This window comes from Trichosurus vulpecula, chromosome 4, assembly GCF_011100635.1.
Source record: "Trichosurus vulpecula isolate mTriVul1 chromosome 4, mTriVul1.pri, whole genome shotgun sequence".
In the NCBI taxonomy this organism is placed as follows: Eukaryota; Metazoa; Chordata; class Mammalia; order Diprotodontia; family Phalangeridae; genus Trichosurus; species Trichosurus vulpecula.
The window spans coordinates 9,455,359-9,480,774 of record NC_050576.1 but is presented as its reverse complement, the minus strand read 5'-3'; the positions used below and the strand labels follow the sequence as shown (position 1 = coordinate 9,480,774).

Genomic DNA, 25,416 nt, shown 5'->3' with positions numbered 1-25,416 from the left:
CTGACCTCTAGTTCCTTTCAACTGTTGCCTAAACTTTGGGACTAAATTAAAATGATTATAACATCAATGTTTGATTTGTTTCATGTTTTCTTTTCACCATGTGTAATTTAATACATAACAGTGATTTTGTAGCCCTAAAACATGTTAATTACCAATGTTGGTTTCATTTGTATAGTGTGTTTCAATTTGCACATTGAATTGTTTTCTATAATGACTTTATGCAAAATAAATAAAATCAGCATCAGGGGGTCCATTTACATGGAACATTTAAACATGTAATTTAGTGCTGCTATTGTGTTTTTGTATTAAAATTGTATTGTGCCTGAGGACTAAAATATATAGGTAATTCTTTGGGTAATTTCAATTGCAGCTTTATTTAACATTATTAAACTGTGGGTAATACCAGATTTAATGGAAGTCCTCCCTTGATGCCTCATCAGGGAATGGAAGAGCCATAGATTCTCAGAGAATAACCTAATAGATTGTAAACTCTAAGGTAGTCTTCCTTTTCAATTGCAAACATTTGTCTTCTCTCCTTTCCAATCAACCCCCCAAAAAGAAAAGTCTTGTAACTAATGTGCTTAATAAATCTCCACCTTGTCCAAAAATGTATTCTGAACCTTGAATCCAAGGTAGAAAAAAAGCATTCTGAATCCAACAAACTGCCAAAATCCAAGGCTGTCTCCTGATGACCAACTCAGTTTCAGCTAAGTTGGAAATGCTCTTTACCCAGTCTGCCAAGGGCTGCCAACTAATCAACCACAATGCAGCAACAAGACAACAGCCAAGCATCTCTTTCAAAGGACATACTATGTCACCGAAGAGATGTCGTTCACATTGGTGGAGCGATGATGTAGGGGATCAAATCATAGACTGTTGAAAAGTCAAAGTCAGTCAGTAATTGTTAAGCTCCTCGTATGGGATAGACACCTTGCTAGGTATTGAGGAATCATAGGTTTATAGTTGTGGGGTATGAAGGGACCTCAGAATGCTTCCACACCAATGTCCTCATTTTACAGAGAAAGAAAACGAAGCCCAGAAAATGTTGTGATTTGAGTAAGCAAGCATCTGAGGCAGCATTTGAATCCATGTCTTCCAACTCCACTGCCAGGGATTTTCCCACTGCCTCCCTTAAGGCAATGACAAAATAAAAACCATTCCTACCTTCAGTCAGGATTTCAGGATTTCTGTCATCTGACAATCTATGTCAGGTGCTACCAAAGCTCTAAAGCACTATATTAATGTCTAGTGTTATCATTATAATAGGTGAGGTCTGGGGTCAGGAAGCCCTAAGTTCAAATCCAGCTTCGGACACTTACTAGCTGGGTGATTCTGGATAGGTCACTTAAACTCAGTTTGCCTCAGTTCCCTCATCTGTAAGATGGGGATAAGAACATCACCTCCCTCCCAGGTTTGTTGTGAGGATCAAATGAGATAATAATTGTAAAGTGCTGAGCACAGTGCCTGGCACATAGTAGGTGCTACATAAATGTTGTTGTCATTATTATTAAATTGTGTTTTATATGGACAAAAAAGCAGAAAAGAGTATTGTAGTCTAATGCAAATGGGTTCCCTAAGATTCTATAGATTATGAGCCCCCAAAACATTGCTCTCAATGTAGCTAATAAAATATTGTGCTGGAATTCTTTTCTACGTTGGCAGGAATCAACAGAATTGGGATTTACTTAAAATTGAAGTAAATGGAAGAGCAGTTCTAGAACTTTAATTTCTTTCATTTATTATCTAGAAAGTCACAAATTATGGCATTCCCTGGATGATTCTGAAGGGATATTCAGAGCCCTCAATTCATGTATTTTTACTATATGAAAAATAAAGAATGGGTCCAACTTATTCATACAATTTTGTGTCATATGCAGTATGTAGGTACAACATGCCATCAAAATTGTATTATTCATGATTTCAATGGGCCTTCCCAATATATCTAATTATTAGTACTCTCCTGGACCCAAAAATTCTTTGGGTATATATGTGTGTGTATGTGTATGTGTATATGTGTGTGCAAATATACATTTGTGTGTATATGATGTATATATATTGCATTGTATACGTGTATATCACATTTGTATATATGTACATGTGTGTTATTGCATTCACTCACCTGTGTACATGTGTTTTCTACTCAGTGAATCATAAGGTCTTTGAAGGCAGGATGGGTTTCTTTTTTGTCTTTATGTCTTCGGTGCTTGGCATACAACTAGTGATCAATAAATGTGTTTTGAATTGGGTTGCACTGAATCTTTAGTGTGGCTCTAAAGAGTTGTTCTTGGGAAATCACAAATGTAGCTATTTTTGTATGTTAATAAATCTATTGTTTTTTGTCCGTCTTTATCTCATTGCTCGTATCATCTCTCAAAAGCTAAAAATCACAAATGTAGCTATTTTTGTATGTTAATAAATCTATTGTTTTTTGTCCGTCTTTATCTCATTGCTCGTATCATCTCTCAAAGCTAAAATGGATGTTCGATAATTCTATGTCCTAAATAACTTAATAATAATGTACTTAGTTTATAGTGTTGTGATTATATGAATTTCTCTGGTCCTTATAACAAGCTTATAAGCTAGGGAAGATAAGAACTGCTAAATCCATTTTAAGGATGAAGAGACTGAGGTTCCTAACTAATAGGTGCCTTGGCCACAGTCAGATAAGTTATTAAATGATATGTTTGGGACTCAAACCTTGAATCCATCACTTTGCCCACTCTACCATATCTATTCTATTAGAGTATCTGTGACAAGTGACAAGCAAGCTTTAAAGGCACTAAATTAGTATCTACTATTAGTATTATTGCATAGCAACTTTATTTTCTGCCTTCTGAAAATGTTGCTTTTTTAAGAGTTTAAGATAAATAGAAAAGTAAACCTGTGACCTTTGGAGATTGCCACCTATATGTTCAATATGGGTTGAAAAGTATAATAAGTCAGAAAAAACAGGTAATGCAATCTTATGTTACATGAAGAGAGGCATAGTTCCCAAGAACAAGGAAAGGATAGCCCTGCTGTGCTCTGTTCTGGTCAAACACATCTGGAATATTGAATCAAGTACTAGGGGCCATATTTCAAGAAAGACTTTGATAAACTAGATATATCCAGAGAAGGACAATCAGGAAGATGAAGGGCCTCATTCATGCTGGAGGATGACCAGTGGAAGTAACTGGACATGTTCAACCTGGAGAAAAGAAGACTTAAGAAGGGTATGAAGCCAGCTTGAAGTATTGCAAAGGTCATCACTGAGAAGAAATTATACATGTTCTTCTTGACCCTAGAATGGAAGTGCTTATCCTGGGTTCTATGCATTTTGAAAATATAATAATCACATTTTACTATAATCAGCTTCCTCTGTAATTCTATGTATTTTGTTTTATGCATTTTAATTATTATTCTGAGAAGGGATCCATAAGCTTCACCAACCTGCCAGAGAGGGTCTGTGACATAAAAAAGGTTGAGAACTCTTGTCCTAGAGGATAGAACTAGAAAGAATGAGTGCAAGTCACAAAGGAGTCATGTTAGGCTCACCACAAGGCAGGCCATAGTAACAATTAGAGCTGCCCAAAGAGAACTTATCTGATCTGGCAGATCTTTCCTCACTGGAGGCACTCACCAGAGACTGCTGGGTAGCTTGTAGAGGGAACTCCTGCTCAGCTACTGATCAGACTCAATGGTCACTGAGGTCCCTTCCAGTTCCAGATTTCTGGAATGTTACAGCATCACAATGAAATAAATTAAACATTATTTGTGCAGAGTGTGCCTGTGCATCATCTGCTAATTAAATCTTCCCTTCTCCAAATCTTCCCAATTTGCTTACTTGCTAAAATGTACTTTGAAGATTATTTAGAAGCACCCAGATAAGAGCAGCTTAAATTAAAAAATACTATTGGTGTATCACTGAATTATTCCAAGTGAAAAATCTGATTTTTTTCCAATAATGCTTAGAAGTGTTATTACATTAGTGCTAGTATTTAAAAAATCAGCAGTATGGCCTCATGGGAATTAGACTTCAAAGGAAGCCCAGAGAACATTGAGTCCAGCCCCTTCATTTCCCAGTTGATGAAACCAAGTCCCAGAGAGATGTGGTTTGCTCAAGCTTTTGCAGGTAGCAAAATTAGCCTGTAGCCATACCCCAAGCCCGGACTCCAAATTTTCATTAGTGTTTGCCCTGACCCAAGGATGATTTTTTTCCTTCTGAAGCCATCTACTTCACAAACACTCACTTAGTATGGGTTTATACTGTCCTAGGGTATTCACAATGATTAGTTTTTCTTCAAGACATAGCAGTGCCTGGCACACAGTAGATGCTTAATAAATACTTGCTGTTAACATCTCTCAAGCAGCACCTTCAAAGACACAAACGTTTTCTGACCCCCAGAGCTACCAGTGGTTTCCTTCCCTAATGACCTTGTATTTATTCTGTATATACTTAGATTCTCTCCCCAGCTGAATTTAAGCTCCTAATGAGTGAGGATATCTGTATCTTCAGCACCTAGGACAGTTTGGGGAACATAGTAGGTGGTTCATAAATGCTGGTTCATTGAAGATGCTGCCCCTGTTCCAGGGGTGGATATAGTCTAGTAGAGTGCATATGATAGAAGTACAAACAACAGTAACGCAAGGTAGGTGGTGCAGTGTATAGAAAATGGACCCAGGATTGGAAAGACAACTTCAAATCCCACTTCAGATAAACACTAACTGGGTATGCCTGGGCAAGTCACTTAACCTCTGTTTGCCAAAGTTTCCTCATCTGTAAAAGGGGGATAATAACAGCACCTACCTTCCACTGTTGTTGTGAGGATCAAATAAGATAATATTTCTAAAGTGCTTGACACACTACACAACTGCTCACTAGCACCATCAGCGGAAGCAGCAGAAGTAGTGGTGGTGGTGGTGGTTGTAGTTCAGCAGTAGTTAAAGGAGGAGGAGGAAGAGGAGGAGGAGGAGGAGTGATAGTAGGTGTAGTAGTAGTTGTCATTAAATACTAGTAGTGGTGGTGGTGGTGGTAGTGGTGGTGGTGATGATGGTAGTGGTAGTAGTAATAACTGACATTTATATAGCTCTTTAATGTCCACAAAATGTTCCCCATATAGGACCTTATTTGAGCTCCACCACATGTCAGGGTAGAAACTTTCAGTATCACTGAGACTCCCTCTTCTTCCTCCCATTTTACAGAAGAGAAAAATGAGGTCTGGAGAGGTTGAAGTGATTTACTTTCAAGGATGCAGCTAGAAAAAGTCTGAGTGAGACTTGAACCTAGTCCTTCCTGAGCCCAAGACAGTCCAAAATCCTATCTTCTACATGGTGTAGACCCCGAAAGAAACAGAAGGAAAGTCTAAGGTGGGCATGGGGTGGGGGTGGGGGGTGGGGCCCCACAGGCTTTTTGAAGGAAGAAACTCCCTGAGGATGGAAGAATGCTTCAGCTTTTGCAGTTAGGATTGAATCTCAGAAAACCAAGAGTCAGCTTCTTAATGACAAGAAGAACAGGTTTAGCAGCCAAAGCTGCCATTTAAGAAAAAACTGTAATTTTTTTTAAAATGCTACATGCAGAAAAATGATTGTATAAGAAAACAGCTTAATTTGTTAGCACCAAATTCCATGAATTCTATCATTATCTCTGCTGTAAATACTGAATACAAGTATAACACAATACTAGCCTGTAATAGAGCCACCACAATTTTAAGAATAGACATTTCAGAATGGATTCTAAAATTTTATTCTCTATAAATTATGAGAGGATATTTACATACATGATTCATATAAATATATAATATATATGTTTGTATGCATATATAGATAAGTATGTGTATCTAGTGACCCAAAAGTCTTGGTGCTGTTTTAAGTCTTTAAAAACCTTGTATTTGAAGGGAATTTGGTTTAAGGTCCCTCTCAACCTGTGATTTCACTAGCATACACAAAGTCTTGATGCAGAAACTCCCTTCAGATGCAGATCAACAGACTTGGAGTCTTTAGAGGGTTGCCTGGGTCACAGAGAGATGAGATATTTTGCCCAGGGTGACACAACAAGCATGTGTCAGAGAAAACACATGCTTTCCTAACTCAAAAGCCAGCTCTCTATCCATTGTAGCATGACTCTCAAATGTACATACTGGGGAATGGCCCACTACCTCTGAGAATAAAGGAAAAAAGATGTGCTTTCTGAAGGTTCATGAAATTTCTGACCCATGGGGCTCTTTAAGGGGACTAATACCTTAGTTGGAAATGTTCAAAACACTGACTTGATTCTCATTGAAATATTGGCATCCTGTTGTCCTGGCTTTCAATGTGATTTCCAAGGGAAACATCTCTGAGAATAGTACTTGGCTGCATAAATTCATTGGCTAAAGAATCCTGAGAGGAAGGGGGGGGGCGTTGTTGGGAAGGAGGAAGGAATCTTCCCTCACAGTCAGTTCAAGCTCCAAGAAGGGAAAGGGGATAGTAGGACAAGACGTGAGGAAAACATTTTCCCTGCTGACATTTCACTGATGCTTCCTTAGAATGCTGTGCCATGACATGGAAAGACTTGTGAGAGAAAGGTGTGAAAATAGGCATCATTCTCTTGTTGCTGGTACCACACTGGAGCTGTCTACCTTCAGTCCATGCTGTTGTTTTAAAGGACAAAAAAAAAACAAACAAACATGGGGTGGGAGGGGGAGGAGTTCTCCCAAAGCACAAGTGTGAGAAAGCACTGAGTGAGCATAATAGTTCTATCATAAATGAACTTCCAAATTGGAGAAAACTCTTCAAGAAAATCTGCCCAGCACTTCAGAGAGGAAGGCTCTAAGTAAGTCATCCTTTGTAGCTATGTAAAGAGAAGGCAATTCTAAGTCACATGTGGATTCACTGGAAGGTGGCCTTTCTCTCTCCCTTCATGTCCATTTTAACTCTGCATTACAGATATCCTAGAAAAAACTTCCAACTACCACAACTTCTGCCAATTGTTCTAGCCAAGATAAAAATTAGATTTAAGGAGAGTATTGCTTAAAGAGGCTTTTAGCCTTCAAAAAGACATCTTTAAAAAAGAAAAAAGTAAAAGGTGAGTGTTCAGCCTGACTTCATTTAATAAGATTTAAATCCAGAGTCTTTAGGAAATGTGGCTTTGTGGTTCATTGAAAATTAGTTTTATTCCTATTCTTTTCCGCTAACTATGATAGCACGTCATATATCCAACACCTCCAGGGAATGAGATGTTCTTCATAACTGAACCCTCTAGACAACTTGAAATGCTAAGACTTAAAAAAAATTAAGAGGTGAGAAAATAGATTTGAAACCCTAGGAATCTGCAAAGAAGTTCTGGAGCAAGCTAGCACCTTAGTTACAAATAAAAAGACAGCATCTGTTTCAAATGGATTGTTCTGGGCTGGCTGGGTAATTTTGCTCTGAATAGACCAACAAGATCTAAGGACATAGGAGAGTCACACCTTTCCTAGGGTGGGAAGTAACTGTGCTCTGTGGAAGCTCCGTTTCTTAATATTCACTCAGGAGATAAAGAAGTTTGAATATTTCATTTAAGCTCGATGTCTAGTCCAGAATATTTAATTGGCCAGTTGTCAAATGCATACCAAAGTGGAATGATGGTGCACGTGAATTTCTTGACTTTTCTAAGCTGTATTGTATGCAACGTTGAATTTCAAACCTAGTCACCTTCCTTTTCCAGGGAAATGATGAAAGCCTGTAAACCTTGCACCAGAAAGCACAGTCACTTCCCAATATGGAGGAGGGGGTGAAACTGGAAAGACATTGCTCTGGAAGTCCATGATTGGATGTTGATTTCTAGAATGTAGGTCACAGCCATGTTCAAAAATACGTGCAAATTGCACATATATAACCTATATCTGATTGTTTATCATTTACAGGAGGGAGGAGAGGTGGGATAGAATTTGGAACTCAAAACTTTAAATAAAAATGTTAAAAAAATTTAAATGTGCAAAAACACAAACCCTAGTTAAATGAATAGGGACAATTCTCTCTTTTGAATTATTATCATTTCTGATCCCTTTAATTTAGTTTGAATAAGATTTTATATTATGAATATAGGAATACGGTTAGAAAAATTCAAAGCATGCAAGCTATCCAAAAGTTGAACAAGTTGCTTCTGGAAGCAGTGGGCTCCTGGTTCTTGGAGGTCTCTAAGAAAAGCCTGGGAGATTATTTGTCATAGATGGGGGATGGTAATGGGAACTGGATATGTAGGAAACCTCTAGACAAGAAAACACCCTCTACCAGTGCAAGTTAGTACATTCTCTGTGACTCATATAATGTGTGTGGGGTACTAGAGTGAAGAGGCTTAGCCAACATTCTATTACCAGTAAAGATCAAAGGTCAATCAATCAGTAAACATTTATTAAGCACCTACGGTGTGCCAGACACTATGTTAAGGACAGGGCATAGAAAAAGGAGCATAGACCTCACAGAGCTCACAACCTAATAAGGAGACAACATGCAAACAAATATATACAAAGTCTATATCCAAGATAAATAGGATAAAATTAACAGAGGGAGGGCACTAGAATTAAGAGGGGTTGCAATAGGTTTCCTATAAAAGATGGGATTTTAGTTTGGCCTTAAAGGAAGCCAGGGAGGTTAGTAGTTGGAGCAAAGGAGGGAGCATTCCAGGCATGGGGAATAGTCAGGGAGAATGGCCAAGAGATAGAATGTCCGGTTTCTGGAACACCCTGGGATCCAGTGTCACAGGATTGAAGAGCATATGTTGGAATGGATGGGGTAAGAAGACTGCAGAGGTAGAATGAGCAGGTTACAAGGGACTTTGAATGCTAAACAGGCCATAGGGAGCCACTGGAGTTTGTTGAGTAAGGGAGTGACCTGATCAGATTTGTACTTTAAGCAAATCCCTTTGGTGGTGGAATGGAGAATGGGCTGGAGTGGGGAGAGGCTAGAGACAGTCAGATCATCCAAAGTTATGGGGGCCTGCACCAAGGTGGGGGCAGTGTCTAAGGAGAGAGATGAGACATTCATCCAGATCTCCGCACTTCCAAGGCCAACTCTCTATCCACTACATCACTCTGCTGCTCTTTTCTTAGGGGGTATTCTATAGGGGGCAAAGTCATTAGTGTCTTCTGTCTTCATGACACGCACAGGGGGAAACAATTGGTCCATCCAGCTGTCTATAGATTACGCCACCCTAATGAGCTCTTGAAAGAATCCTTGAAAGTTTTCCAGTATAGACTGGATGACCTTTTGGCAAGGACACTGTCATGCAGCAAGGATTCCCACAGTGTGAGAGAATGAACTATGGTCATGTGCAAATTACTTGGAGAAAGCATTCATTTCCATAGGGTTTCATTGTGTGACAGCCATGGCCATGCAGGAATGCTTCTAACAGTAGGTTGAGTCAAAACAGCTGACCTTGACCAGTCAATACTAGATCAAGCTGGTTTTCCCCACCTTTCATAAGTTCTCTGTCAGTTGAATGTTAGAGTTAGTACCAAATATATGTATTCATTGACCTTTTGTTGTGTTTTAAATTTTTGAGCTTTTTTTAAGTGGATACGACTCAAGGAAATAGGTAAAAGTGTTAGCTCTTAGTGAGTGACTCGAGTGACTTTTAGAGCTGCAACAGCTGTTGGGATGGGGAAGTCCAGCATTTCAAGGATGCTTCAAGTCCAAAATAAAAGAGGATCAGTCATATCAATGTGTAAAGGAAAGTGAGGTTGAAACGAAAATCCTCGAAATTCTTTGAAACCATACAGCATCACAGCTGCCAAATACCAGGTCCTAGCTCCAGACTGAAGCAAGATCTTAAATTCAGAAGAACAGTTTTAAAGGCCTCTCTCAGTGAGTCGACATCACCCTCCAAAGATATTGGGTAGGATGCTTCCACTGGGGACCCAAGAGGTCCTCAGCTTCCCCACCCTGAGAATATCGCATTCCCAACAGACTCTGACAAGGAGGTAACCTGAGTGGCAACCACTTGCTCTGGCCATGTGCAGTAGGGAAAAGAGAGAACATCCCGTCCCCATACCTATCCCCGCTGCTGCTCTCTGGTTCAGACACAGGGGTTTCCTGCCATAGTCATATCCAACTACCTAACTGGAACTCAGGCTGCTGAAATTCATCGAGCCATTTAAGGTCCCCAGAGCCGTAGGTAGCTTGTTTGTTAAGCCAATTCACTTCCTTTCTTGACCAATCAAAGAGAATCACACCTCATGAAGAGATAACAGAGCAAACATGCATCTCACTTACACACTATGACTTCATTGTATGTGACTGCATTCTGTGATTCTAGCAGCTAAGCTGGGACTAGGGATCATATCCCCTCTTCCTGACCTTTATAGTATAGACTATTTTGTTTTGTCTTTGGGTCTCAAGTGCCTCATAGTTCCTGGCACATAGTATGTTCTTAATTAATGCTTGTTTACTTGAATCAATGAACCTCAAGAGTTAGGAGGGACCTCATCCAGCCTCCACCTCAACAAGAACACCTCTTCCACGGGAATACTCAACTTGTGACCTGTGAACTTAAGTGTGCTTAATATTTAAAGTTGGTCAGCCAGTATTTATTAAGCAACTACTATGTGCTTGGCCCTGTGCTCCATGCTATAAATATATTTTGGTAATTGTATTTGATGTAATGGATTTCCTTTGTAATCTTCTGTAATTTTTTGTATTTTAAACTATGATTCTGAGGAAGGCTCCAGAGGCTTTGCCAGACTGCCAAAGGGGGTCCCTGACCCAAAAACATTAAACACTCATGGTCTATAACCTCCTTTACAAGTGACCATGCAGCCTCCATTCAAAAACCTCAAATGAAGGGGAATTCACTACTTCCCAAGGCAGCCTTTCTACTTGGAACCCCTCAAATTGGTGGGAAGGTTTTTCCTTATTCTGGGCTGGAATCTGCCTCTTGGCATCTTCCACTGGTTACTCCCACTTCTGCCCTCTGAGGCCAAACACTTCCCCAGGATCGTCCTTTACATCACTGAAGATGATCATTGTGCTTTCACTCATTCCTTTAGACCCTGAGTGTAGGTCCCTAAAAGTATTAGGTTAGATTTCCACCATGTCTCTTTATCGGCCATGCCCACACACTGTAGGCACGTTTTGATTTCTAAGCTTAAATGTAGTATCCCTCGCATGATTTATGCCAGTGCTGCTACTCCTTTTATTTACCTCCAAGTCACTTGACCAGAAATCTCATGATGGCAGTCTTTGCCATGACAATATTCAGATAATTGTTATAAATGACATGGACTTTTAACTGTCTCCAGGCACATATTATCAAGTTGTCATTTGGCTACTGTGTTTATGACTGAAACATATGATTCTCAAACTGAAAGCTTGAGGATATGCTGATCCATAGCTTGCAATTTTCTTTTTCTTTTTTTGTAAATTGTATTTTCTTTTTCCAATTACATGTAAAGACAGTTTTCAACATTCATTTTATAAGATTTTAAGTCACAAATTTTTCTCTCTTCCTCCCTTCCCTCCCCCTTCCCCAAGACAGCAAGCAATCTGATCTAGGCTATCCATGTGCAATTGTGTAAACATATTTCCACATTAGTCATGTTGTGAAAGAGAATCAGGATAAAAGGAAAAGCCCCCCAAAAGTGAAAATAATATGTTTCAATCTGCATTCGGTCTCTGTAGTTCCTTCTCTGGTTATAGACAGCATTTTTTGTCAAGAGACTTTTGGAATTGTCTCGGATCACTGTATTGCTGAGAGGAGCTAAGTCAATCATAGTTGATCATGGCACAATGTTACGGTTACTGTGTACAAAGTTCTTGTGGTTCTGCTCATTTCACTCAGCATCAGTTCATGTAAGCCTTTCCAGGTTTTTCCGAAGTCTGCCCATTCATCATTTCTTACAGCATAATAGTATTCCATTACATTCGTATACCACAACCTGTTCAGCCATTCCCCAATTGATGGGCATTTCCTCAGTTTCCAATTCTTTGCTACTGCAAAAGAGCTGTTATAAATATTTTTGTGCATGTGAGTCCTTTTCCCTTTTTATGATCTCTTTGGGATACAGACCTATAAGTGATATTGCTGGATCAAAAGGTATGCACAGTTTTATAGCCCTTTGGGCATAGTTCCAGATTGCTCTCCAGAATGGCTGGATTATTTCACAACTCCACCAACAATGCTTTAGTGTACCAATTTTATCACGTCTTCTCCAACATTTATCATTTTCCTTTTCTATGATGTTAGCCAATTTGATAGCTGGGAGGTAATACCTTGGAATTGTTTTAATTTGCATTTCTCTAACCAATAGTGATTTAGAGCATTGTTTCATGGATATAGATGGCTTTGATTTCTTCATCTGAAAACTGCTTGCTTATATCCTTTGACCATTTATCAACTGGGGAATGACTTGTATTCTTATAATTTTTGACTCAGTTCTCTATATATTTGAGAAATTAAGCCTTTATCAGAAACACTTGCCGAAAAAATTGTTTCCCATATATCTGTTTTCCTTCTAATTTTGGTTACATTGGTTTTGTTTGTGCAACACTTTTTTAATTTAATGTAATCAAAATCATCCATTTTGCATTTTATAATGTTCTCTATCTTTTGTTTGGTCACAAATTCTTCCCTTCTCCATAGATCTGACTGGTAAATTATTCCTTGATCTCATAATTTGCTTATGGTATTACCCTTTATGTCTAAATCATGTACCCATTTTGACCTTATCTTGGTGTAGGGTGTGAGATGTTGGGCTGTGCCTGCCATACCATTTTCCATTTTCCTGGCAATTGTTGTCAAATAGTGAGTTCTTATCCCAGAAGCTGGAGTCTTTGGGTTTATCAAACAGTTGATTACTATAGTCATTTGCTACTGTACCTAATCTATCCCACTGATCCTGCACTCTATTTCTTAGCCAGTACCAAATAATTTTGACGATCGCTGCTCTATGATATAGTTTTAGATCTGATATGGCTAGGCCACCTTCTTTGTATTTTTTTCATTAATTCCCTTTATATTCTTAACCCTTTCTTCTTCCAGATGAATTTTGTTATTGTTTTTTCTAATAGTTTACAATTTTCAAATCAACCCTACCCCAGTTGTCTATTGTACTGTAAGTTTCTTGAGGTCGGAGTCTGCCTCATCTTCCTCTTGGTCTCCTCCCAGTATCATGTACACAATAGGAGCCTAATAATGTTTGTTAAATCAAATTGAATTGAATTGAGGCAGCGTTGCCATATGTGGGACAGTAGGGACAGTTTTATAATTTTAGTAATAGATTTTATTGATACCCTTGGTTTTTATATGGCCTAGATTTCCCCAGAAAGCTACCCCTTATAACAATGGTTTGTTTGTAATTCAACAAAACAAATCTGTGCGTCAGGAAAAAAAGGAACAAACAAACCTGATGTTGTATTCAATGTTGCATGCCCATGGACTGACACCTAGGCAAAGGAGCCAGAGGAAATGTCCTGTCTCTTCCTTGGGACCAATCTCGAGCTCTGTAATGTAGCAAAATTCATTTCCTTTTGCTTTGTGGTAGTTGTTCTTTGCATTTACATTTCTGAGGGTGTGTATATTGTTCTCCATTATTTGCTTACTTCACTTTTTATCAGTCTATGAAAGACTTTCCATGTTCTACTTTATTTATCACTTCTCTCAGCATTCAGCCAGTCATATTTTTCACTCATGTCCAACTCTTCATCACCCTATTTGGGGCTTTCTTGGCAAAGATTCGGTCATGGTTGACCACTTCCTTCTCCATCTCATTTTACAGATGAAGAAACTGAGGCAAACAGGGTTAAATGATTTGTCCAGGGTCACACAATTAGGACATGTATGAGGCTGGATTTAAACTCAGTTCTTCCTGCCTCCAGGCCTGGTGCTTTATCCACTGCACCACATAGCTGCCTTAATTTGAGAAGAGAGTGAGTGCTAGTAACTAGGAGGAGGGAGAAAATCTTCCTATAAAAGGCAGCATCTCCACTGGGTCTTGAAGACAGCCTGCACAAAAGTATGAGGATGAGAGAGTAAGAGAGAGAGAGAGAGAGAGAGAGAGAGAGAGAGAGAGAGAGAGAGAGTCATTGTGTCATGCACAGGGAATAGCAAACAGGAAGCTTTGACCAGAATAAAGAATGTGTAGAGGAAAACAAAGTGAGATGTCTGACAAGGTAAACTCAAGCCATTTTTAGGTCTCTAAATACCCAGAAGAGAAGTTTCCAAGAGGCAGATAGAGCCACTAAAGATTCATTGGCAGGAGAGTAACATGGCCAAACCTGGGTTTTTTTGAGGATCAGTTTGGCCACAGAACAGAATATAGATCAAAGAAGAGAGAGTAAGAAGCAGAAATGCTAATGAGGAGGCTATTGAATTATCCTATTAAGAAGCGAGCTTGAGCTGAGTTAATGGCTGCAGGACAGGAGAGGACAGGATGGATGTGAGGGATTCTGGGAAGATGGATTTGACAAGACTTGGCAACTGGCTGGAGAGCAGGATGGAGGGAGAGTGAAGAGTTCAGGATGATGCTGAGTTTGCAAATCTGGGTCAGTCAGTCAATAAGCATTTATTGAGCCTCCACTATGTGCCAGACACTGTGCTAAGCATGGCAGAGCTAAAGGCAAAAGCCTACCCCTGACCTCAAGGAACTAAGAGTCTGATGGGGAGATAACATGTAGAGAGCAATGTACAAATGAGATATAGATAGGACAAACTGGATATAATAAAGGAAAGGCACTCAATTAAGGGGGATCAGCAAAGGTTTCTTGCAGCTGGATAGATTTCAGCTAGGATTTGAAGGAAGTCAGGGCCAGAGATGAGAAGAGAGCACATTCCAGCCATGGGAGACAGCCAGAGAAAATCCCTGGAGTCAGGAGATTGAGGGTCTTGTGAAAGGAATAGCAAAAAGCCAGTGTCACTGGATCTCAGAGTGGGTGGGGTAAGGTGGTAGAAGAAGGCTGAAAAGACAGAGGAAGCTATATTGTGAGGGACTTGGGATGCCAAATGGAGAATTTTATATTTGCTCCTGGAGGTAATAGGCAGCCGCTGGAGTTTGTCAAAGATGGGAGAAGGGGAGAGGTGCCATGGTCAGGCCTGTGCTTTGGAAAAATCACTTTGACGGTTAAATGAAGGATGGTCTGGAGTTTGGAGAGACTGGAGGAGGGCCTCTCCACCAGCAGCTGATGCAGTTGTCTAGGCCTGAAATGATGAGGGCCTGCACAAGGTGGCAGTGTCACAGGAAAGAAAGGGGTACTTATGAGTGATGTTATGAAGGTAAAAATCTATAAGACTTGGCAACAGATTGGTTATGGGGAGGAGGAGAGAAAGAATTAAAAGATGAGGATGTCACCCATGTTGGGAGCCTGGGGACCAGAAAGGGAAGGGGAAAATAATGAATCTAGTTTTTGACTCGCTAAGTTCAAGTTATGGAACATCCAGTTTAAGATGTCCAACAGGGAGTTAAACATACGAGTCTGGAGGTTGGGAGAGAGGATAAGTAGATGTGAGAATCATTACCATAGAAATCATCCTTGAAACCGTGGAAGCCAACCAAAATCACAGAGACAGAGAAGAGGACTCAGGACAGAGCCCTGGGGGATGGCTGCCTTGATCAGACGATGAAGATCTAGACTAAGGAGTGGTCAGCCATGGAAGCAGCGGTATTGTTAAAATTGAGTGAGAAGAGTACCAAGAAGAAGAGAGCAACAGTGTCAAAGCCTGTGGAGGGGTCAAGAGGGTAAGGACTGGGAAAAGGCCATTCAGGTTGGCAGCTTAAGAGACTATTACTAACTTGGAACGAGTAGTTTCAGATGAACAATGAGGCTGGAAGCCAGGCTGCAGAGAGTTAAGAAGAGGGGGAGAGAGAAGAAGCAGATGGATCAGGTGAGGGTTTGTTTTTGGGTGGGGGAGACATGGGCATGTTTGTAGAAAGTCAGTAGATAGGAAATCGAAGCTAAATGAGAGGTTGGGGATGACAGAGGGGCCAATCTGCTGGAGAAAAGAGGATGTAAGGGGATCACTTGTGCATGTCAAGAGGTTCATCTTGGTAAGGAGAAGGGTCATCTCTTCCTTTGAGACAGAGAGGAAGGAGAAGATAGTAACAAAATGATAGAAGATGAGGAGGATGAGGGGAGCAGAGGGAGCTCTCAGCAAATAACCTCAATTTTTTTCAGTGAATTATGAAGCAAGATTCTCAGAAGAGTAGGGAGTGGAAAACCATGGGAGATTTGAGGAGGGAAGAAGTTTTGGAAAAGGCCCTGTGGTGGGCAAGATATTTCAGAAGATAATTGTCTTGCCATAGTGAGGGCCCAGTTGGAGTCAGAACATGGAGTTATGAATTTGTAGTGGATTCACTCAGTACAGTTTCTGGATTTTCTCCAGCTTCATTCAGCAGCAGGTGTGTAGGAACAAAGGCAGCATATGGTAGGAGTGATGCAAGAAAATACAGTGGTGCCCCCAACAGAAATAGGGAACTTAACATTAAGCTAGGTTGGATTTTATTTTGTTGTTGTTGTTTGGAGGGTCAGGGTGGGAGGACAGAGATCATGAGTTCATTTGGACATGCTGAGTTTGAGAAGCATACAACACATCACCCAGAGATGTCCTCCAGCAGTTACGGATATAAGAGCACAGCTCATTCGAAGACTGGATATAGGTCATGTCTTTTAAATAGGATTTTCAAAGAAGCCTAGAAAAATGTTAGAAATAAACTAAAAGAAAGAGAAAGTCATAATATTCATCAGCTTATTACCAACAAATAGGATAAGAGCATGTCCGCACTTAAAATTTGGAATGAAGATGCAGAAGGAAATGGACATTAAAGTGAAATAAAATGACTGCACCAAGATCATACAGGCAGTAACAAGCATGGGATAATATACCAGGAAGGAACCTTCTAAATCACTGATCATACCTCTTTAATTTTATAGATAAGAAAGCAAAGCCCATTTTAATGTGCATTTCCTCTTTTCAGTCTTAGGTTCACAATTAAGCATTCTGACCCAAAGAAGCACAGTGAGTTAACATTCTTCCAGGAGAAAATAAATTTTCATCTAAGAAATGAGACATCAATTCCCTCCATTCTTTTCTTTATAAGGAATAAAATGAAAGCATATTTTAAAAGCAATATTCTGTTGGCCTCTACTGGAGAGTAAAAAAGATAACTTCAGCATATTGTCATCAAACATTCTGATCACAAGCGCAGTGACAACTTCTCATTTGAAAAGATTTGCAAATTATAACATTCTATCCCCACTGTATAAAAATCATAAGCGTTCTTCCTTCTTCAGTAATGATGAAAATAACCTAATCCAAATGGGAAATGTTTCCTATTGAAGCACCTGTGTTTGTTTGCTGATAAATGAAATGGATGTCCGCCAAAATAGCCACTTCACCACACAGCCTTCAGTGTTCGCTCAGCCTGATTCACTTGAAATAGTGATTGGTGTTGAATGAGAAAAGAAGGCCAGAAAGATAACCCCTGCCCCCACCCAGCACTTGGCATTGGTCTCTTCTCAATCCAGGACTTTTTACCATCATTCCCACACACATATCTGATATTCATATCTCCTCACTCCCAGCCCTGTTGCTGGCTCCCAGACTTCCAAACCATACTGTATCCTGGGAACTTTCCTCACCTTGGAAGGTCTAACTACCCTGGAGCCTTCTAAACATGGAACACTGCTTTGTGCAGACCACCCCTTCTTCCATTGGTGACTTCCTCCTGGAGCCTCCATTTTGAGGAGAGGGCTGGGCCAGTCTCCGTCCCCCTCCAAACCTTGTTCATGCCTCCTAAACTTTCTTTTGCACCACCCCCTCCTTTTCAGCTTCGTCTTCGCACCCGGAAAAGGAGAGAAAGGAAAGGCAAGAAGAAACTTGAAAGTCCTCCCACTATTTCACTTTAATCAGATCGTACACCCCTATTTTTACTGCTCTAGAAAAGCCAAGCTGGGAGGTCATAGAGTCCAAAGTCTACACTTGTCATGTTCCTTCTTGCTAAAGGTAGCACGGCATGGCAGAGTGCTTAGCGCAGTGCCTGGTACATAGTAGGTGCTTAATAAATGTTGATTGATTAATAAATTTTGTTGATTTAGTTTGTTGGCTTAGCCCTTAGAAATCAGCAGGATCCAATCTGAAGTCACAATTCACATACTTACTAGCTCTGCAGCCATAAGCAAATCACTTAATTTCTAGTAGTCGGTTTTCTCATCAGTGATACGGGAATGAAAACACGGAGAACTGAAGAACTGACCTTGCAGGTTGTGGTGACGGTCAAATGGGGAGCCACGGAAAATGCCTGGCAGATACAAGGGGCGGATGGATGTGCCCACGTAAAAGGTGTGCGCCCACATGGGCTCTAAATGCCACCCCTGGTTACATCAGTGCCAGGCATGCTTGGTGCTCTACTTATACTCCTATTGTCAGCATTCCTGTCATCTTTATGTTCAATAGAGACACAGTTCTAGGCCAAGTCGCTAACTTTCTACTCTGCTCTTCGGGGGTTAATATTCAGTGAATTACTTTGCAGTAGGTAAAAATCATTGGGGTATAAGCTCATCTTCGGCAGATGCACTAAAAACACCTTTGGAAGAACTCTAGTAGAAGACAGGATGCCATTGTCCTGGTAAATATCCTTCTCATCTCCACCTGGTGTTGTCTTCCACTGGGTCCCTGTATTGTGAGAACTTTGCTTTCCATCCACTTAATTACTGTTAGGATTAGATTCAGGTCTGCCTGAGTATTGGAAGCAACCAGATGTTTGCCTTCCCAACCCTGAGGGTCCTGGAGGGCACCTTCCCTTTTTAAGGGATGAGTCAGTTTGCAATCAAAGGAGTCCTTCTCTGTGAACAAGGGAAAACCACCTGTGGATCCAGCCATTTGACTCACTCCCACCCATCTATTATTGTGCTGCCTGGCAGAAGCTAAGGGGAGCCATGAGTTATCCCCACCCTCCCCATCCCATCCTGCATGCAAAGAGCTAGAAGCTAACTCCTCATGTATTTTTACCAATGGCAAGGCAGGCAGACTCCCATCATGCAAGTTACTTGAAGTCAAAATAATTTTATGTAAATGTGGAGCCAGGTTTTTTAAAATGCAATTATAATTCAGAGCTTTTTTGTTGGTATTTCTTCAACTGAAACAAGTTTTCATTAAGGGCCCTATTTTCATGCCTTCCTCTTGCAAGCATTTTTCATTGTTGAAATTTCTTATTGTATTTCCCATTATGAGCTTCTAATAGCTCATCTGACTCCTTCTTGAGACCTTCTTTACCTCTGAGTGAAAATTGCCACACCTGTATTTTAATAGACTCATTTGTGGGCCCAAAGGATATCTGTTTGAAAAGAAAAGAAAAGAAAAGAAAAAAGACGAAACCGGCTAATGACCATCCAAAAGTTCTCTCCTTAGTGATATTCTATTAAAAGACAGTTGAAAACCAATACATCTGACTTAATTTACACCTAAATTCGATTACCGAATGGAATCCAATTTTACTTTTATGTAGGAATAATGACTATTAACACATTACCAGGAAGAAAAGCCATTCCTGGTACCCGTCAGTGGGGGAGGGCATCAAGTCCCATCTTCAAACGGAAGATCACAGAATCCTGGTTGCCTTCGGAAAGTGCTACCAGCCTTTTGCAGATGAACAAAAAGTCTAAAGTTAGGAGAGAGAAAAAATCTGGCAAGAAAATGACTTTGAAGGCAAAACAAACAGAAATGAGGACAGAGAAATAGATGAGAGAAAAACATGTTTCCACTTCCTTCTGAACGAGAAGGCACAAAATGGTTCAAACTGAAATGGTCATTTCGAAATAAAGTCGGAAATGGAAGCAGCTTGGAAGCAGAGATCAGAAAAATATCCAGAGAAACAAAGTGAAAAGGAATGAATGCGGATTGTCCAAGTGACTCGAAATGAGAATTTTTTAAAAAGCTAGCAACTCCAAGTTATTTCTCTGAATGTTTTCTTCTTTCAGGCCTAGTAATTAAAGCAATTTCTCCATTCATCTAATGCTTTCCAATTAAGCAGAGTTTCCATGTAAACTCCTGAACGCTGCCCAAAATCTCCATGGAACTTGCTGGCCTGTGATTTGTATTTTCCACACTCTCTTTTCTTTTTGTGAAAAATCAAGACAGGCCTGGCCCATCCTTCGGGCCTGCAGCACCCTTCCTGTTCCCATGACCTTCAAAAGGTCGTGGATGTGGGATCAGCCACTCATAGAAGTCTCGCTCATTCAGGACCTTAGGATGTATTTGTCTGGCCCAGTGATGTTCTGCCCAAGGGCTCCATGGGAGTCTAAGAGAGGTCAGTCTAACCATAAGGACAACTGCCAAGCCCAAGAGGCTGGAGCATTATGCCCTCTCCCTTCCCTCTAAGAGGCTCCTCCGCTCTGGACTTATGCACATGACCCACATTGGGTTCAAACTTGGCCTGTCATGGGGGAACAGGGGAAGGGGGAGCAGCTGGGCTGAGCTGAGAATCAGTAAGATGGGGTCAGATCCAACATCAGAAACTTATTGAGCCATATCACTTGAATCTCTATTTGCCTCAGTTTCCCCAACTGTAAAATAAGAATAATGACGGCACCTACCTCTGAAGGCTGTGGTGGGGATGTACTACTGAGGTAATGTTTATATTATATTATATTATATTATATTATATTATATTATATTATATTATATTATATTATATTATATTATAGTGTCTCGTATACAGCATGCACCAAATGTTAGCTGGTATTATTTTTTACCCTTTTGTTTGTTACGCTCCCCCCACAAAGCCCTCATTAATGGCTGTCTCCAAAGTGACTCTTAACTGCCAAATTGAATGGCCCTTTGTCAGTGCTCATCCTCCTTGACCTCTCTGCCCATCGGACCCGGTCTGGGACCCTTTTCTCCTTGACATTCTCTTCTCCCTAGGTTTCCACAACATTACTCTTTCCTGGTTGTCCTTCCACCCTCTGACCATTCCTTCACTTTCTCCATTGCTGAATCTTCATCATGGATGCCCTTGAAGGGTCTGTCCTGGGCCCTCTCCTCTTCTCCCTCTATTATATAGACTAAGAGATCTTTGGTCACTTTGGAGAGAGCCATTTCATTTGGGGATGAGGTTTGAAACCAAACTGTAGAGAGTTAGGAAGAAGTAAAGCTTCAAGGGAAATGAAGGTACCAGTTATGGATGGCCTTCTATAGGGGTTTGGCCATGAAAGGGAGAAGAGATATATGAAGATAGCTAACGGGCATGGATGGATGGAACAAGGGCTTCTTTTGAGAGTAAGGGAGTCGTGGATACATTTGTAGGCGTGAGGGAAGCAGCCAGCAGCCAAGGAGAAATGGAAGAATAGGGATGAGAGAGGGGCCAAGCCTCAATGTTGACTATACAATAGAATTGGATCATTTTGCATGGGTTTGCCTCAGAAAGGAGAAGAGCCACCCCTTCTTGGGAGACAAGACTACAGGAAGAAAAAATAGAGGAAGGCACCTGCCTGAGTGATGTGAAATGAGAGGAAAGGGAGAAGAGGGAGCTCTCAGTGAATGGCCTCAGTCTTTTCAGTGCAATATGTAGACAGGTTTTCAGCTGAGTTGGGGCAGAGGGAGGTACAAGCCATGGAAGCTTTAAGGAAGAACAAAAAAGATATGGAAGAGCTGCTATGGTGAGTGGGATAGTGTGTTAATTAGGGAAGTGTAAAAGGCTTCCCTTGCCTCACATAGGGATGATCCAGTGGAGATTGTTGTAGCATAAATGTGTAGTGGACCCAAACATCATTCTTTCAAGATTTTCTCCAGCCTTGCTCCGAGGCCAAACAGAAGCAGTGGTTGATGGGAGTGATCCAAGGTAGACATTTAGCAGTATTTCAGCCATAGGATAAGGAGGCAAAGAACTCAAGAGAAAAGAACTGGCATGTCCATCTTGAGTGTGATGATCCTTCACCTATGTAGGAAAGGACACACTGAAGAGGCAACCCCAAACCAGGACCCTGCTTGCATAGGCAAGGCCTGGATGTTGGTTGAAGTGTGCTCATGGCAGCATGGAGTAAGGAGTGGGGAAAACAGCCAGCTGCCCTTCCCTACTCCTTCCCAGTAGGCCCCAGAGTCAGGTGATACTACCAGGCAGGAACTGAGTGAGCCCAAAGCTGTTTTTGCTTCAAAACTAATGTAGTCCTGCCCCTCCCCCTGCTTTTCAGAGGGTGGGGAGGAAGAGTTGGGGAAGGACTAAGGCACCACCCAAGATCTGCCTCATCCTACCAGGCTGACTATATCTCCCCATTCAGGGTTCTAGGGTACCCCAAGTGGCTTAGGGATGTCCTGTCTCTACTGTTATTGGCTCAAGCTCCCACCAGCTGTGTCACCCACCAATGTCAGCCACCAGTGACAAGTGCCCCAGTTCCATGTGACCACGTAACAACAACTGGTTTGTATAAAGGGATCTTTACTTCAAAGATATAGCAAGACCAAAGCATAAGCATTTTCCATGCAACACCTGTGGGACATACTATCCCCTTCGTCTTTGGAGAGAGAGAGAGAGAGAGTAAGTTCACTTTTAGTATACTTCCTACATTGGTACCACTGAGTCCACATCTTGACTTCAGGATGAGCACTTGTCTCAGCTACTCCCAGCTGGGTCCTGAAGGTCACTCCCAAAGGGGCTCTCTGGACATCGATGCAGCCTTGGTGTCAAAACATGGCCTGGAATCTGACTCTGGGATTCCCACAACTCACTCCCCTGACCTCTAGATTTAACTTCTTCCTCACTTGTGTCAGAAAAAAATGAATGCTGAGACCAAGGACCATATGGTCTGAGGGGGGAGGGGGTTGGGAGAAGGCCCCAAGGCCTCTCTGCTCACAGCATTGTTTCTCAGCAGATGCCACGAGCAAAGCAGTGAATGAGATCCCCCAAGAGCCCAGCTGAAGAGAATGAGCTGAAGAGTCTAGGCTGAAGCTGAATCAGTTTTTTGAAGGATGTCCCCAGTTGTAGCTAAGCAGCCAAAAGAAATGGCCTGTCCTAGCCCCAGAACAGAACCCATTACCAAAAGCTTACACATGTCCATAGTCCCTCCAAGGCTCTTCCATTCCATGTCATTACAACTCTCCCAGAAGCAGGCTCCTCTGCCTCTCCACGGAGGAAGTTTGCATCAGTGGGTTAGGTGATCCTCTTTGTCTATGGGCCAGAGTCCCATTATACTATCATCAAAGCATGTAACCACTACAGGGGACTAATTAGCCAAGTACTAAGTCAGCCATGTGGATGGCCAAAGTCACAAAAGGCTCATTGGAGGATCCCTAGCATCACTCTGGCTACACAGGTTGCTTGTCATGTACAATTCAAGGTAGCCCAGATGACCTCCAGCTTCCACCCACCCCCATCACCACCTACACCATCATCACCTGCAGATGCTACAGTGAGCCAGGATGATCTCCAGTCTCCACCCCCATCACCACCTACACCATCATCACCTGCAGATGCTACAGTGAGCCAGGATGATCTCCAGTCCCCTCCACCCCCATCACCACCTACACCATCATCATCTGCAGATGCTACAGTGAGCCAGGATTATCTCCAGTCCCCTCCACCCCCATCACCACCTACACGATCATCACCCACTGTACATTGACTGCAGATGCTACAGTGAGCCAGGATGATCTCCAGTCTCCACCCCCATCACCACCTACACCATCATCACCTGCAGATGCTACAGTGAGCCAGGATGATCTCCAGTCCCCTCCACTCCCATCACCACCTACACCATCATCACCTGCAGATGCTACAGTGAGCCAGGATGATCTCCAGGCTCCACCCCCATCACCACCTACACCATCATCACCTGCAGATGCTACAGTGAGTCAGGATGATCTCCAGGCTCCACCCCCATCACCACCTACACCATCATCACCTGCAGATGCTACAGAGAGCCAGGAGAGCAGAGTAGATTCAAGGCTGAAAGCCTTATAATGAAGGGCATACTCTAGGTAAACAAGCAGGCCAAGTTCTCATGGCAAAGTCCCACAGCAATTCGAGTGGCCGGGCTGCTGGTGAGAGACATAACAACAGGAATGCTGGGTGAATGGGCAAACTCGGACCTAGGACTAGAAGCTAGTAAGCAAGAGAAGGTGAAACTCTGCTTCCTCTGCTGGTGAAATGGAATGTGAATTGGCTATGAGGGCACAACACCCCGATTCAAATCCTGGCCCCAACAGTAATAAGAGCTAACAAATACTGAGAACTCCCAGGGTCACAAAATGCATTATGTTTGTCATCTCTTTTGCCCTTCCCAGAACCGTGGAGTCGGTCCTATTACCAGCTCTATTTTATAGATAATAAGGAGAGCAGCAATTACATGGTGCTTTACAGATACCATCTCAAGATCCTTAGAAAAGAGGTGCTATTATTATCCCATTTGACAGATGACAAAACCAAGGCAGATAGAGGTTATGTGACTTACCCAGGGTCGCACATCTAGTGGAGAAGAGGTAGAATTCAACTCCAAGACTGGCACTACTGTGCCTACACCACTCTGTCAAGTACTAGTCATGTGACCTCAGGCAAACCATTTACCTTCTCTGGCCCTCGGTTTCCTCATCTATAACCTGGGGGGACTAGTCTAAATGACCTCGATGCTCCTATGCAGCTGTGAAATCTAAGGACTTTCTGAACCTCATGAGGTTAACTGGAGGCAGTAATTTGGTTCAAAAAGAGGTGGTACCATGTTAGGAAGCATCCTTGTTGACCTAACTCTCACAAGCAGAGATAATAATATCTAACAACTGGATAGGCTTTAAAATTTGCAAAGCATTTTACAGCTATTATCTCATTTGATGTTATAATAACCCTGGGAAATAGTCTCTCTTTTTATCCCCGTTTTTACAGATGAGAATGCCGAGGCTGGTTAATCGGCTTGCCCAGGGTCATGGCTGGTGACTGTTTAAGATCATAGTTGAACTCGAATCCTGACCCTGACATCCAATGTGCCAGCCACCCCTCCACCTGGCTGCCCATTGAGAATTTAAAGATGCCACAAAATGTTGGTGATATCTGTGAAAAAATGGAAAGGATTTGGAATTCTAAGGAATGAAATCAAAGAAAAGATCCAGTTGAGGGGGTGGAGAGAAATGTTCAGAGAGAGAACTGAAATTAACTTCAAAAAAGAGTTCTGAAAAGGAAGAGCTGCTATGGTGAGTGGGATAGTGTGTTAATTAGGGAAGGGTAAAAGGCTGTGGGAAGGAAACCAGGAGTTTAGAAATTCTGAAGGATTCTTGCAGGAACAATGTACAAAGAATCATTTTCCCCAGCTTTGCCCATGGTGAATGTTTGAAGTTTGGAAAGAATTTCCCCTGGAACACCTCACCGAAGTACCACTACACTTCTGTTCACTAAAGGGAGCACCACCTGGACCCTGCCCAGAGGACACTGAGGCTCTGGGCACCAGTGGGACCTTGCCCAGAGGACTGCCAGGACTCTGCCCAGCTAGAAAGGATTGTAGGGGAGGCCCTAA

The 25,416-nt window shown here is 41.7% G+C and overlaps 1 protein-coding gene across 3 annotated transcripts in view; it reads left to right on the top strand.

The window, feature by feature from the left end:
• Positions 1–25,416, top strand: part of LRRC7 (leucine rich repeat containing 7) — a 442,956-nt gene that overhangs the window by 197,886 nt on the left and 219,654 nt on the right. The window lies entirely within an intron of this gene.